We start from the raw sequence: 12,465 nt of genomic DNA on the forward strand, positions 1-12,465 counted from the left end.
CTAGTTGTTTTCAAGTTAACAAAATAAAACGTTAAAAGTGATAGCATTATTTTTTTCCAACGAATTTCATTTGTCATCAGACTACATTTGTATTTCATCCTAAAGTAAGAAATTTCACATAAGGTCATAACTAAAGTATACGTGTGCCGTGTTGGCTCAGTGGCTGAAGGTAGTTTTTAAATTTTAAAGAGGGAAGTATTATAGTTCTAGAGAAGGAAGAAGGAAAATGTTTAAATTTACTTTTTCATGCTGACGAAATTTAATTTTAAGATGATTTTATTTTGTGATACATAACAATTCTCCTTTCCATCTTTGATTCGGGAATAAAGAAGTTTCGTTTGAGGAGTCAAAAAATTTTTATTTCCAGAGCAAGGTTATGAAGCTATCAGTGACAGAGGAGATAGCTTAAGAGCTTGCTGTGTTGAAAGCGAAATTGTCGGGCTACAAGCTGAGCTGAAAGAGTGGATTGAGGAAATACAACAGATAAAAACAATGACAAATCGAAAAACAGTAAATATAAATAGGACGTAATAAAACCTAAAAATGAAAACTTTTCATATTCCAAACTGGATTTGCGGTTTCACTCCCAGAGGGTCTGGGTTTATTTATGTCCATTATGCTTCTTTCCCCTTTGTTACTGGTTTTTTATGTGGCGAATGCTAAGCTGCATCCACTGACAAGTTAAAACAGAAGGTTGAAGAAATAAACGTGCATACCAACTATAATAAGACTATGCCTACTAAAGCACCACATTGTTCAAACTCACGAAGCGGTATTCCGAATAATACCATTCATCTAATCAAATTTACACTCTGTATAAAGTACTCGCAAGTAAATTTAAGGTCAATCATTAGATTGCATTGAAATAGAACAAAAACTGTGGATAATTAAATGGTTTCTCCACTGGACGGAGTGGGCTGTGGTATATGAGGCCCCAGATTCGGTTTGAAGCGCGACCCTTCCAGAGCGAACAAAGGTGTGTAGGAACAAGCCTGACATCACGCAGTGGATGGATTTATGTTACGATCGATTGCTTATAGGAGGCTCGTGGCGTCCACTAGAATCATCAGGAACCACGCAGTAACCACTACTGTGTGTCGTTTAGACAAAGACTTACTCACATGCACAGGCAGTACAAACGATACGAGGGTTGGAACTTTAATAGTGTCAACTATTTATTTACAGCTCGTAAAAAATAGATACGTGTTTCAAAGTTTTAATGTCCTTCAAAGTAGTCACCAGCATTGTGTATAACCCGTTGCCAGCGATGTGGAAGTCGTAGGATACTTTTAACAGGGCAAGTTGTGTTGACAGTTCGAGCGGCGCGGTCTATTGCCCCACGAATTTGTAGCAGTTCTGAAGCGAAGCCCTTCAGTTTAGAAGTTTAGTTGAACTCACGAGGGCTTAAATCTGGGGATTTCATTAGGTGATATAGCACTTAGTAGCCCCATCAGTCAAACAAATGAGTAACAGCTTGCACTGTATGTGCTTGAGCATTGTCCCGCAAAATGATTGTCAGGTCCTGCAGAAAGTGTCATCACTTCTGTCTCTAAGCTAATCGTAGGTTGTGTTCCAGAAATGAACAGAACAGGGACAGAAGGGATGTCACTTTCTGAAGGACCTGACCATCATTTTGCAAGACAATGCCCATCCAATTTTTTCTGAAATTTTAATCATTTGTTTGCCTCCACATGTACGTCAGTCACATCTACCAATTTCCGTCTCATTCGGATTATTCCTTTTCTTGCATCATGTTTGCTTTTCACTTTTTTTTGTATTGCAGTATATATACATTCTTCAAGCGAATCCGTTCAGGATGCTTTAACAGAGACAGAATAAGATTAGTCGTCTTGCAATCAGATGACCAGTCAATCAACACATATATTAATAGAAAGCAGGGAACCACTCCTCTAATTCTTCTACTTGTGGTTTCCAGTATCATTGTAGGACCAGTCACTTACCACAATACCCTTGTGTATGGGTTGTTTCATGGACTCTATAATGTTGTCAATTGTTAGTTTACGTTAGTATATAAAGGTTTTTTTAGAGAAATAAAGAATGCATGCATAAATGTTAAACATTTTTTTATATTATAAATTTTTATATATTTCAAGGTGTTTGAAAATAATGAAGTTGAAGCATAATTCTGTGCCTATATGTGGCGGAGTTGTTTCGTGTTTTTCCGCTTCTATCAGTACACAGAATGTAGCACAGGGTCAAATAACGGTTCTTCTGGAAGTCAACAAGTTTTTCGGGCCATGTCCAGCAGATTGGTCCAAAATTTCTCACAGAACCGGTAGACATACACCTGCCAGCTTAGCCGATATTCTAGATCTTGCTGTATTGCGTAGCTAGTAAGCATTTGAGTTTTAGAGGTGTCCTCCTGTTGTTGTGTGAACTATTTGTCGTTGTATAGTTTATCTGCTCATGGAAAGTCCCCTGCAGAAATCATATGTTGAGGAGGAGAGTGTCTTAGCACGGAACAAAGCAGAAATTGCATTGAATCGTCACACAGACGATTTCATTCATCCTAGGATAATGATATTTTGATATCACCAAATCATGGATTTTCTAATACCACCACTAGGTAGAATTAACGATCCAACTCGTTTAGTGTAATACTTGTGTGAAGTGTAGGTCTGATTATATAATATTATTTCAATGTCAGGTGAGTTCTGCAATGGTGGGACCACATCTTTAAGTTCATCAAATTATTAAGGATATTATTTATATTACGTCATTATTAGTACTTATATGTACATGACAACTGTCTTGCTGCTATATGCCTCGACATGTTCAACATTTGAGAGCTCTCACACAAATAGTTGACCAGTTTATCGACGGATTTAAGGATATAGGTTTCTAAATAATGAATAATGTTATTATCTCTGACACTAAATACATAGTTCATTGTTATTTTAGCAGCGAGTGCTTGCTCGAGTGACTAAATCTTTTTATAGAAACATATGCAGTTCCATCGGTGCCCGAGGCAGCTTGTGCTCACTGTGGAGAGCTCGGGCTGCATGTTGATTCATGTGCCATGGCGGAATGCACGGGTGTGGAGAAGTTTTTCAGTTAGCAAGCTGAAAACAGGATGTGGCTGTCATGTACCTCTATGTGAGAAAGTATTCGAGTGTTATTCGGAAAATAAGGAACGATAGGTCGCGAAATGAAAACCATAGTGAAAATCAAAACTGTTTTACTTGCAACAGTTAGCTACAACTTCCAGCTACTTATCCCCATAATCGCCGATCCGAATTAGACGTTTCTCGTAGCATTGTACCAACTTTCCAATACCCTCGTTATAGAAGGCAGCCGCCAGTGCTTTCCGCCAATTCTCTACACTGGCCTACTGTTCGTTGTCTGTGCCTAAATGTTGTCTTCATAGCCAGCGGTTCATGTGGGCAGGTATGAAAGTCAGAGGGAGACAATTATGGGCTGTATTGTGGGTAATAAAACACTTCCAATTGGAAACGATGCAGGAGCATCTTCATCTTCATTGCCACTGCAGAATGTGACTGAGAATTGTCTTGAAGAAGAAAACGCACGACAGATATGTCATGTTGGTTGCATAGCTTCAGGCGAAATTTATCACCATGCCCTCGTACTTGGCGGGAGACGCTATTGTTCTAGGTATCTTTATGTGCTCCCTGTGTGCTCAGAACTAAAAGGAACGGCGTAACGCGATCGACGGGCACACTAGAGACACTGCCCAACAACGGTTGTGCAGAACTTCATCGGATTTTCGCTGTGGTTTCCATTTCGCTACCGATCGTTCCTTACTTTCCGAATAATCCTCGTATGTGGCGTAATTGTGGTGTATAAGTCAGTGTAAAATGTTATGCCAGGATAACACCGACATGTATCTCTTAGTTACGCCAAGTAATCACATACACACAGTAATAATATTTTATATACGCATGAAATACTTACTGAAAGGTATTTTCAGTACTAAAGACAATCATTTCATGTGTGGTGGGTCGCTGGATACACATTTTAAAAAGGGGAAAGAAAATCCAACAATTGCAATGTGTTGTAACGGTGTAACCAATCAGGTACTGCACCTTCTTGCTATTCTGCTGTGTTCATTATTTGTTGAACAGTATTCCTCCCATTTACAGTCATATGCTCCTCTGTCATCGCGCCTTTACATACTTAATGTAGAAAGCTCGGAGCACATATCTCTCATTTCTTGTTTACAGCAAATAGAGTTTCTAAATTCCTCTTCACTCCATGCAAATGTCTCACCAGTTGAACACACCAGACATGTATGTGCAGGCAGTGAAGAAATGACGGTAAACACGTAATCGAGCTATAAAAATTAAAATTGCACAAACTGTTGGTTACGGGCAGAGTCTGCATGCCATTGGTGCCCTGGGGCCCACCGGCGTTTCCGCAGAAACTCATAACGCCATTGGCCATGTGGGGAGGGAGAGGGGGAGAAGTGATGAAATTGTGGGAACAATGTGGCCAGATTCTGGTGCCAGCTATTCTGAGAAAAAAAGCTGATGCTGATGTCAGCAATTCTAGTAACGCTGACACTGGCATCAATGATTTAGGCCAGAAATGTAGAGACCTCTACTCTGCTGAACAGATTTTATTGAAATTTGGTATGGAGGTACGTTGAACCCTGAGGAAGACATGTGTTACAATATAAAGTGAAAACAAAACCATCCCTAATATGGAATACGTGAGTAGGATGTTGAATATGTTTACACGGATAGCAGCGGCTCTTAGAGTTAATAGATTATTTCGTGACAGCGCGAATCCAATATTTACTCGTGTGCGCAGTTTCTGGAATTTTAAGAGCAGGTAATCCACATGCCGAAGCTAGACAGTTTTTGGTCCAAATTACTGTGGAGATAAAGTAATAAAATTCGACGGTAAGCTCAAGAACAGTATTTAAAACTAGTATGATGTGCCTCGCAAACGTAAGTCTGATTTAGCGCATAGTTCTAAGAGAGCTCAAGCTGCGAAAGTTACACAAAATCAACAAATTTCGAAGCAATCTCAGATCCACCAAAACTTAGATGGAGACCATCATGTGGCTTTAAAATTTAGAGACACATTGTAACAGTCACAAGCAGTCGCAAGTTAGTTAATAACTGACATTTAAAGGCTTTACGACAAACAGAGAGGTCATCCACCTACATGTAGAACGTAGGGGGCTTTTAGTGAGGCTGCATTTGATTATGATCCACTAGCTGACTATGTTAATCAACGATTAGTCATCTCAATGGCAATAGATAGAAAATATAGGCATTGTAATGCGTTGAAGTGGAAGGAAGATACGGTTGCTATGTATTTCATTAGTGTCAAAATCTCACTTCAAGTACTAGGTAAACCAGAGGAGTCCCTAAAAACTCTACATCTTTAGGAACATAATCACTCAATGAGTTTTTAAATTCAGTTACAAAATATAATCCATGCTTTTAGGTTCGAAATACATCGAAATGATGGAAACACATTCATTATGTATGCACATTCCGGCACTGCGTGCATTTATGTGTACACACATATACCGGGTGATCAACAAGTCAGTATAAATTTGAAAACTTAGTAAACCACGGAATAATGTAGATAGAGGGCTAAAAATTGACACACATGCTTGGAATGACATGAGGTTTTATTAGAACCAAAAAACAAAACAAAATATTGCTAGACGCTTGAAAGATCTCTTGCGCGCGTCCTATGGTGGTGATCGTGTGCTCAGTCTCTACTTTCGTCATGCTTATCCTCCCAGGTCCCCAGACCTTAGACCGTGCGATTATTGGCTTTGGGGTTACCTGAAGTCACAAGTGTATCGTGATCGAACGACATCCCTAGGGATGCTGAAAGACAACATCCGACGCCAATGCCTCAGCATAACTTCGGACATGCTTTACAGTGCTGTTCACAACATTATTCCTCGACTACAGCTTTTGTTGACGAATGGTGGTGGACATATTGAGCATTTCCTGTAAAGAACATCATCTTTGCTTTGTCTTACTTTGTTATGCTAATTATTGCTACTCTGATCGGATGAAGCGCCATCTGTCGGACATTTTTTGAACTTTTGTATTTTTTTGGTTCTAATAAGACCCTATGTCATTCCAAGCATGTGTGTCAATTTGTACCTCTCTATCTACATTTGAAACGTCACCTTAGAAAAATTATAAATGACTGTGCTTAAACTGACACAATATTTTTAGCGCAACGCTACGCGCTGTTAACAGCCAACTGCCCAACACTTCAATACCAAATTACAACAATGCCAACCAGCCACAGACTGCACACAGCACAGCCAGTGATTTTCATATTGAGTACTACGTGGCGTTACCAGCATAAAAACCTAAACAACCTACTTACACATTATTCCATGATTTACTCAGTTTTCAAATTTGTACTGACTTTTTGATCACCCGGTACATCTATACAATTACTTAAATTACTAGCTTCCTTACTCACCAGCTTCCTTGCCCGCCATTACTTATCATAACAAAACTACCGAGATATGAGCGCAGCTGCAGGTAACAGCTAGTACTTATTTATAATGAGATTAAAGGTTAATCTGGTTCTGAGAAAAGCGGATTCTCGTGGAAGAGTATCAACGGTAAACACATTAATACAATTCACGAGATAAAATCACGCCCACAGTGATATAACATGCCTCCAATGTTAAGTACCGAAGTTTAGTGATTATTAAATTATTTATGTACGCATATTACACAGAATGAGATTTTCACTCTGCAGCGAAGTGTGCGCTGATATGAAACTTCCTGGCAGATTAAAACTGTGTGCCCGACCGAGACTCGAACTTGGGACCTTTGCCTTTCGCGGGCAAGTGCTCTACCATCTGAGCTACCGAAGCACGACTCACGCCCGGTCTCACAGCTTTACTTCTGCCAGTATCTCGTCTCCTACCTACCAAACTTTACAGAAGCTCTCCTGCGAACCTTGCAGAACTAGCACTCCTGAAAGAAAGGATACTGCGGAGACATGGCTTAGCCACAGCCTGAGGGATGTTTCCAGAATGAGATTTTCACTCTGCAGCGAAGTGTGCGCTGATATGAAACTTCCTGGCAGATTAAAACTGTGTGCTCGACAGCGCACACTTCGCTGCAGAGTGAAAATCTCATTCTGGAAACATCCCCCAGGCTGTGGCTAAGCCATGTCTCCGCAGTATCCTTTCTTTCAGGAGTGCTAGTTCTGCAAGGTTTGCAGGAGAGCTTCTGTAAAGTTTGGAAGGTAGGAGACGAGATACTGGCAGAAGTAAAGCTGTGAGACCGGGCGTGAGTTGTGCTTCGGTAGGTCAGATGGTAGAGAACTTGCCCGCGAAAGGCAAAGGTCCCGAGTTCGAGTCTCGGTCGGGCACACAGTTTTAATCTGCCAGGAAGTTTCACATATTATACAGTTTGACAAACATACATTTCTTTCTTTTGCTTGTGCCTTGTTCCCGCAATGACGCAGGGTCGGCGTGGTTAATCGGTATTGGCAAGGTTAATTTAATGGGTGGCCAGATGCCCTTCCTGCCGCCACCCCATACCCCCTGGGACGGAATTAGTGTACCCCAACTGTCTGTATCTAGTGTAATCCATGGAATAGTGCGAATGTGTTCAGATGTCTGTGAGCCGTGTAACTGAGGCGGAACGTGGGGACATCCCTACTGGGATGTGGGAAACCGCCTAAAAACCACATCCAGGCTGGCCGGCACACCGGCTTCCGTCGTCAAGCCACCGGCCGGATTCGATCCGGGGCCGGCACGCCTACCCGAGTCCAGGAAGCAGCGCGTTAGCGCTCTCGGCTACCCTGGCGGGTTTTGACGAACATAGATTTGTGTTTGCGTAAATAAATGTTACTCAGAAACTCGTCTACAAGAGGCAAAAAATGCCATATCATCTGTCACATAGGCTACACCAATATGGCCTCTGTACACTCCCAACATCACACACTGCACAGTTACACGCAAAAAGAGGTGTGTCCTTGGGCTGCCGGAAGTGAGTGCATTCTCCTCAGAGGAGCGTGGAGGATAACCTGAAGGAACCACTGCACTGGCAGGTCTCGATGATGGACCTGTGTTTGTCACTGACAGCAGTAAGCACCTCTGTAACTTTCTCAAAGTCTCCACCGCAGCGTTCCCCGTAACAGTCTTCCACTATGTAGACTGTATGCATCATTTGTAGAACAATGTAGTCAGCCTTAGGTACTGCTGTCTACCCCAACGGCAGATTACCTCGTGTTAGGTGGGCTTGTGCCAACTAGTGGCATCTAGAATGGTCACCAGCAAGGCGGGTGTTCTAAAAATCTAGTTGTCAATGCACTAGATTGCACGCCTTATCTTCTTGCAGCGACTGCAAATCCTTCGTGAGCCCTGTGTTGCTTTAGGGTGACGTAAGTCTGCGTAGGGTGACGTGAGTCTGCATAGCGTGACGTGTCCTGCCATCGTAATTCCTGTCATCTGACATGTTGGCTTAATGCCCTAGTCGAAGACCATAATGTCTACTACTACACTTAATAGTGTGTGCAGGAACTGTACTGCTCATCACTCAGTGGATCAGCGTGCTGGGTGGCTGGCATTTCCAGAATGAGATTTTCACTCTGCAGCGGAGTGTGAGCTGATGTGAAACTTCCTGACAGATTAAAACTGTGTGCCGGACCGAGACTCGAATTTGGGACCGTTGCCTTTCGCGGCCAAGTGCTCTACCATCTGAGCTACCCAAGCACGACTCACGACCCGTCCTCACAGCCTTACTTCTGCCAGTATCTCGTCTCCCACCTTCCAAACTTCACAGAAGCTCTCCTGCATTGGCTAGCATTTTTTTCTCTTTCCTCGGGGCTGTTGTGGTTTTCAAGATTCCAGTGCGTGACCTTGAGCGTCGCCAGTCCAAAAAGTTTAGGAGACAGCCCAAGTGCCGCCGACTGTTCAGCTGGTTATCTGCTACGGCAGGGCCAAGCGTAGCATTTGCGGGATGGTCCCCAATTCGTAGCAGCTCGTCCGATCAGTGACTGAGCACAGGTGCGCCTTAGTGAGAACAGCATCACTGCCACATGATAAACGAACGGCAGTCCAGGGTGTCTACTAGGTACTCATACATCGTCTTCGATGTAAATAGCACGTAGCGACTCATTGAAGATTCGAATGTCTATCTCTCTGTCAGAGCTTATCAGCTCTTGTAAAGTGTCCATATATTACATTAAACCCTTGTAATTACACGTATGATATTTCGCTGGATTCATACATAAATTCCGAGATGGTCGCACAAGTGTTGTCCGTCAAGAATTGTACGTTCTCACGGTCGTGGCGTGGTCGATGTGGACCCTACGTTAGTTGACAAGACCCCCTGAGGGTATATACAAGGAGGGAAGCGAGCACGCTTTTGTCAGTCAGTTTTGTTTATCTATAGGAGTCTGTTTGACCACTTGTGTCTCTATTTGCGCACGATAACACGCCTGTTCTAGATTATTCACTAAGTTTGAGATTCGCATTTTGCTCATGCGCTAGTGACTTTTCGTTTGGCCCCACGTTTCAGTTCCTCTCAGTTGTTCCTTTCGGATTTGTGTACGGCAAACAGCTTTCAACAGAAAATGTGTAGTGTCACTACCCCACCTGGTAGTGCGTTACTAAAATGGCAAAAAGGCTGCCCCTAGAGTGTGAAATAACGTATCACGATGAATAAACGGTTTACAGAGATTTGGCAGTGTCAAATAACGCTGACAGAACGTTATCAGGAACAGAATCCATTGCAACAACAATAATGCAGCACAGCAGATGTAGGAGCTGATCAAACACAATGCAGAGCTGATGTGAAACATGAGCACGCAGTATGCGGATCCCACACCAGTGGGACAACATCTGCCCCCAACCACCTCTTACCTATTTTTGTCGACACTGCAGAAAGTTGGGGAAACCATCTGTGTCAGTCTATGCTGTATTGTGAGGAAATAGACACGTCTGATTCTGGAGTCCAGAGCGATCTAATATTTAGCAATAGTAGTAGCCTTTATGAAAGCGTTCAAAATATACGTCTGCACAAGAATCCTGAAGCATCAGAATTTACTGAAATGTGCAATCTGCTGAGTGAGCATTTCTGTCGTCGAACTCATATTGTAGCAGCAGTTACAGTTTGACTAATTCTGGAAGTGTAGCGATCAGTTTTATGCGTCCAGGATAGAGGATTTGCAAGGCCTCGCTCGGAAATGCAAATTTGAATGTACGAATTGTGGCGCCTCTTGCACTGATCGTTTAATCAGAGACGTAGTCGTCCAATTAGCATCGGACAAGTAGGTTCGGATTAGAGCTTTGCTGTCGTCTGACCCCGAGCCAGCACAATCGTAAATATTGCCAAACGTTCGAAGTGTCGGCATCACTTTTTAGATAGCTGGAAAATATCTCAGATCTCGGCCGTGCAACAGCAAGTTACTTTCCCGGAAGATGCTGGTGGTGCTAGCCCTGTGGAAGCAAACGCATCTAGCTCCAGGTAGATTTCAATAGACTTAGTAATTCACACTCGTTGAAGCTTCAGTCTTGTCCCTGACTGTTTGGAAAGCCACAAGCGTCTTCAGAGCCAACATTTTTTTGACATTTTAGTGAGGGTACTTGTCGGCAGTGTGTCTTGGGTGGAGTGACCGAGCGGTTCTAGGCGCTTCAGCCTGGAACCGCGCGACCGCTACGGTCGCAGGTTCGAATCCTGCCTCGGGCATGGATGTGTGTGATGTTCTTAGGTTAGTTAGGTTTAAGTAGTTCTAAGTCTAGGGGACTCATGACCTCAGATGTTAAGTCCCATAGTGCTCACAGACATTTGAACCCTTTTTTTGTCTAGGGATGTAAATGACACTGTTGCTTGATGAGGCCGTCTTGCTTAATAAACGTGGGTAGTAGAACTTGACCAAGTGATACTGAGTGCTTTAAGTGCTGTGTTGGCAGAACTGGCCCTGCACACAATAAACTCTTGATGTGGTATTGTGGCCCAATTACAGGTATATATGGAGGGTAGTAGTTTTTCAAATCAACCAGGAAACGAAACTTCCTGGCAGATTAAAACTGTGTGCCCGACCGAGACTCGAACTCGGCACCGAGTTCGAGTCTCGGTCGGGCACACATTTTAATCTGCCAGGAAGTTTCATATCAGCGCACACTCCGCTGCAGAGTGAAAATCTCATTCTGGAAACATCCCTCAGGCTGTGGCTAAGCCATGTCTCCGCAATATTCTTTCTTTCAGGAGTGCTAGTTCTGCAAGGTTCGCAGGAGAGCTTCTGTAAAGTTTGGAAGGTAGGAGACAAGGTACTGGCAGAAGAAAAGCTGTGAGGACGGGGCGTGAGTCGTGCTTCGGTAGCTCAGTTGGTAGAGCACTTGCCCGCGTAAGGCAAAGGTCCCGAGTTCGAGTCTCGGTCGGGCACACAGTTTTAATCTGCCAGGAAGTTTCATATCAGCGCACACTCCGCTGCAGAGTGAAAATCTCATTCTGTAACCAGGAAAACTTCAGCGTTCTGGATTTCCCAATCTGCAGCTGCTACAGCGGCTGGTTATTTCATACAGTCGACAAAAGATATGATTGTGAGGGCAATTTACCGTGTGGGAAATGGAAGAACGTGGAATAGTAAATAACTTTCTTGGTCGCAAGTTCGCCAATGGCTCTAAATATTATAGGCTTAGATCCGTTCGTTGTATTTGGTTTCCAAGTATTTGATGAGGTGAACTTCGCATAAGGCTCGGTACCACTCCTGGATGTAGAATCGTTATTACAGAACCGATACTGGGTTGGCCAAAAAAATTGAAGCGCATATTTCACTGAAGTTGCCTGCTGTGCTTAAATTATGTCACGTGGAGCTAGTTCTATCTGCATTGCTTTATGCACTGAAGTCCAAGTTAGACAAGTTCCAGGAGCTGAGGATATTTGAACCAATCCCACCTAGTCATTGGGTAATACCCACGTGATTGTAAAGAAAGCAAACGGTTCCATAAGAATTTTCAGTGGTTTAAGGCCGTGAGACACGCAAAGTGAGCTCGACATCAAGCCAATCATTCCCTCAACCAGTGGAAAATAGCAAATTTAACAGCGCCAGTGTTTTTCAAAGATACATTTGAAGGATCCGTACCTACAGCTACCTCTAGGCGTAGACACACGGAAAATCCAGGTATTAAATACTTCTTTTGCAATGTACAAGAGGTGTCCACTTGGGTTCGCCTTTGTGTCACCAAATGTTTCAGAGATACGTAAAGCAACTAACTCAAGGTATTCTGAAGCGCAAAAGCTATTCTGATGTCATTTGCATGACGGATGCTGCTTCGAGAAGAGCATATGCAAAAGTACTATTTCGGCAGCTGTTGGAAAATGGGCTCCGTTGTAATCAGGAGAGATACAAGTTATTTGCATCGTCTGCGTAGTATTTGAGGCATTTATGAATTAGCAAAGAGACCACAGGGATAGCAGAACATGCTAATCCGATCACAAAGCTGCCAGCCCCGAAAAAATTAAAGGAACCGCA

The 12,465-nt window shown here is 43.0% G+C and overlaps 1 non-coding gene across 1 annotated transcript; it reads left to right on the top strand.

Annotated features, from left to right (window-relative positions):
* The first annotated feature begins 11,301 nt into the window (after positions 1 to 11,301).
* Trnat-cgu lies at positions 11,302 to 11,376 on the top strand. Its single transcript has one exon. It is a non-coding gene; the product is annotated as a tRNA-Thr (tRNA).
* Positions 11,377 to 12,465: the final 1,089 nt, after the last annotated feature.

This window comes from Schistocerca americana, chromosome 1 (assembly GCF_021461395.2).
Source record: "Schistocerca americana isolate TAMUIC-IGC-003095 chromosome 1, iqSchAmer2.1, whole genome shotgun sequence".
Classification (NCBI taxonomy): Eukaryota; Metazoa; Arthropoda; class Insecta; order Orthoptera; family Acrididae; genus Schistocerca; species Schistocerca americana.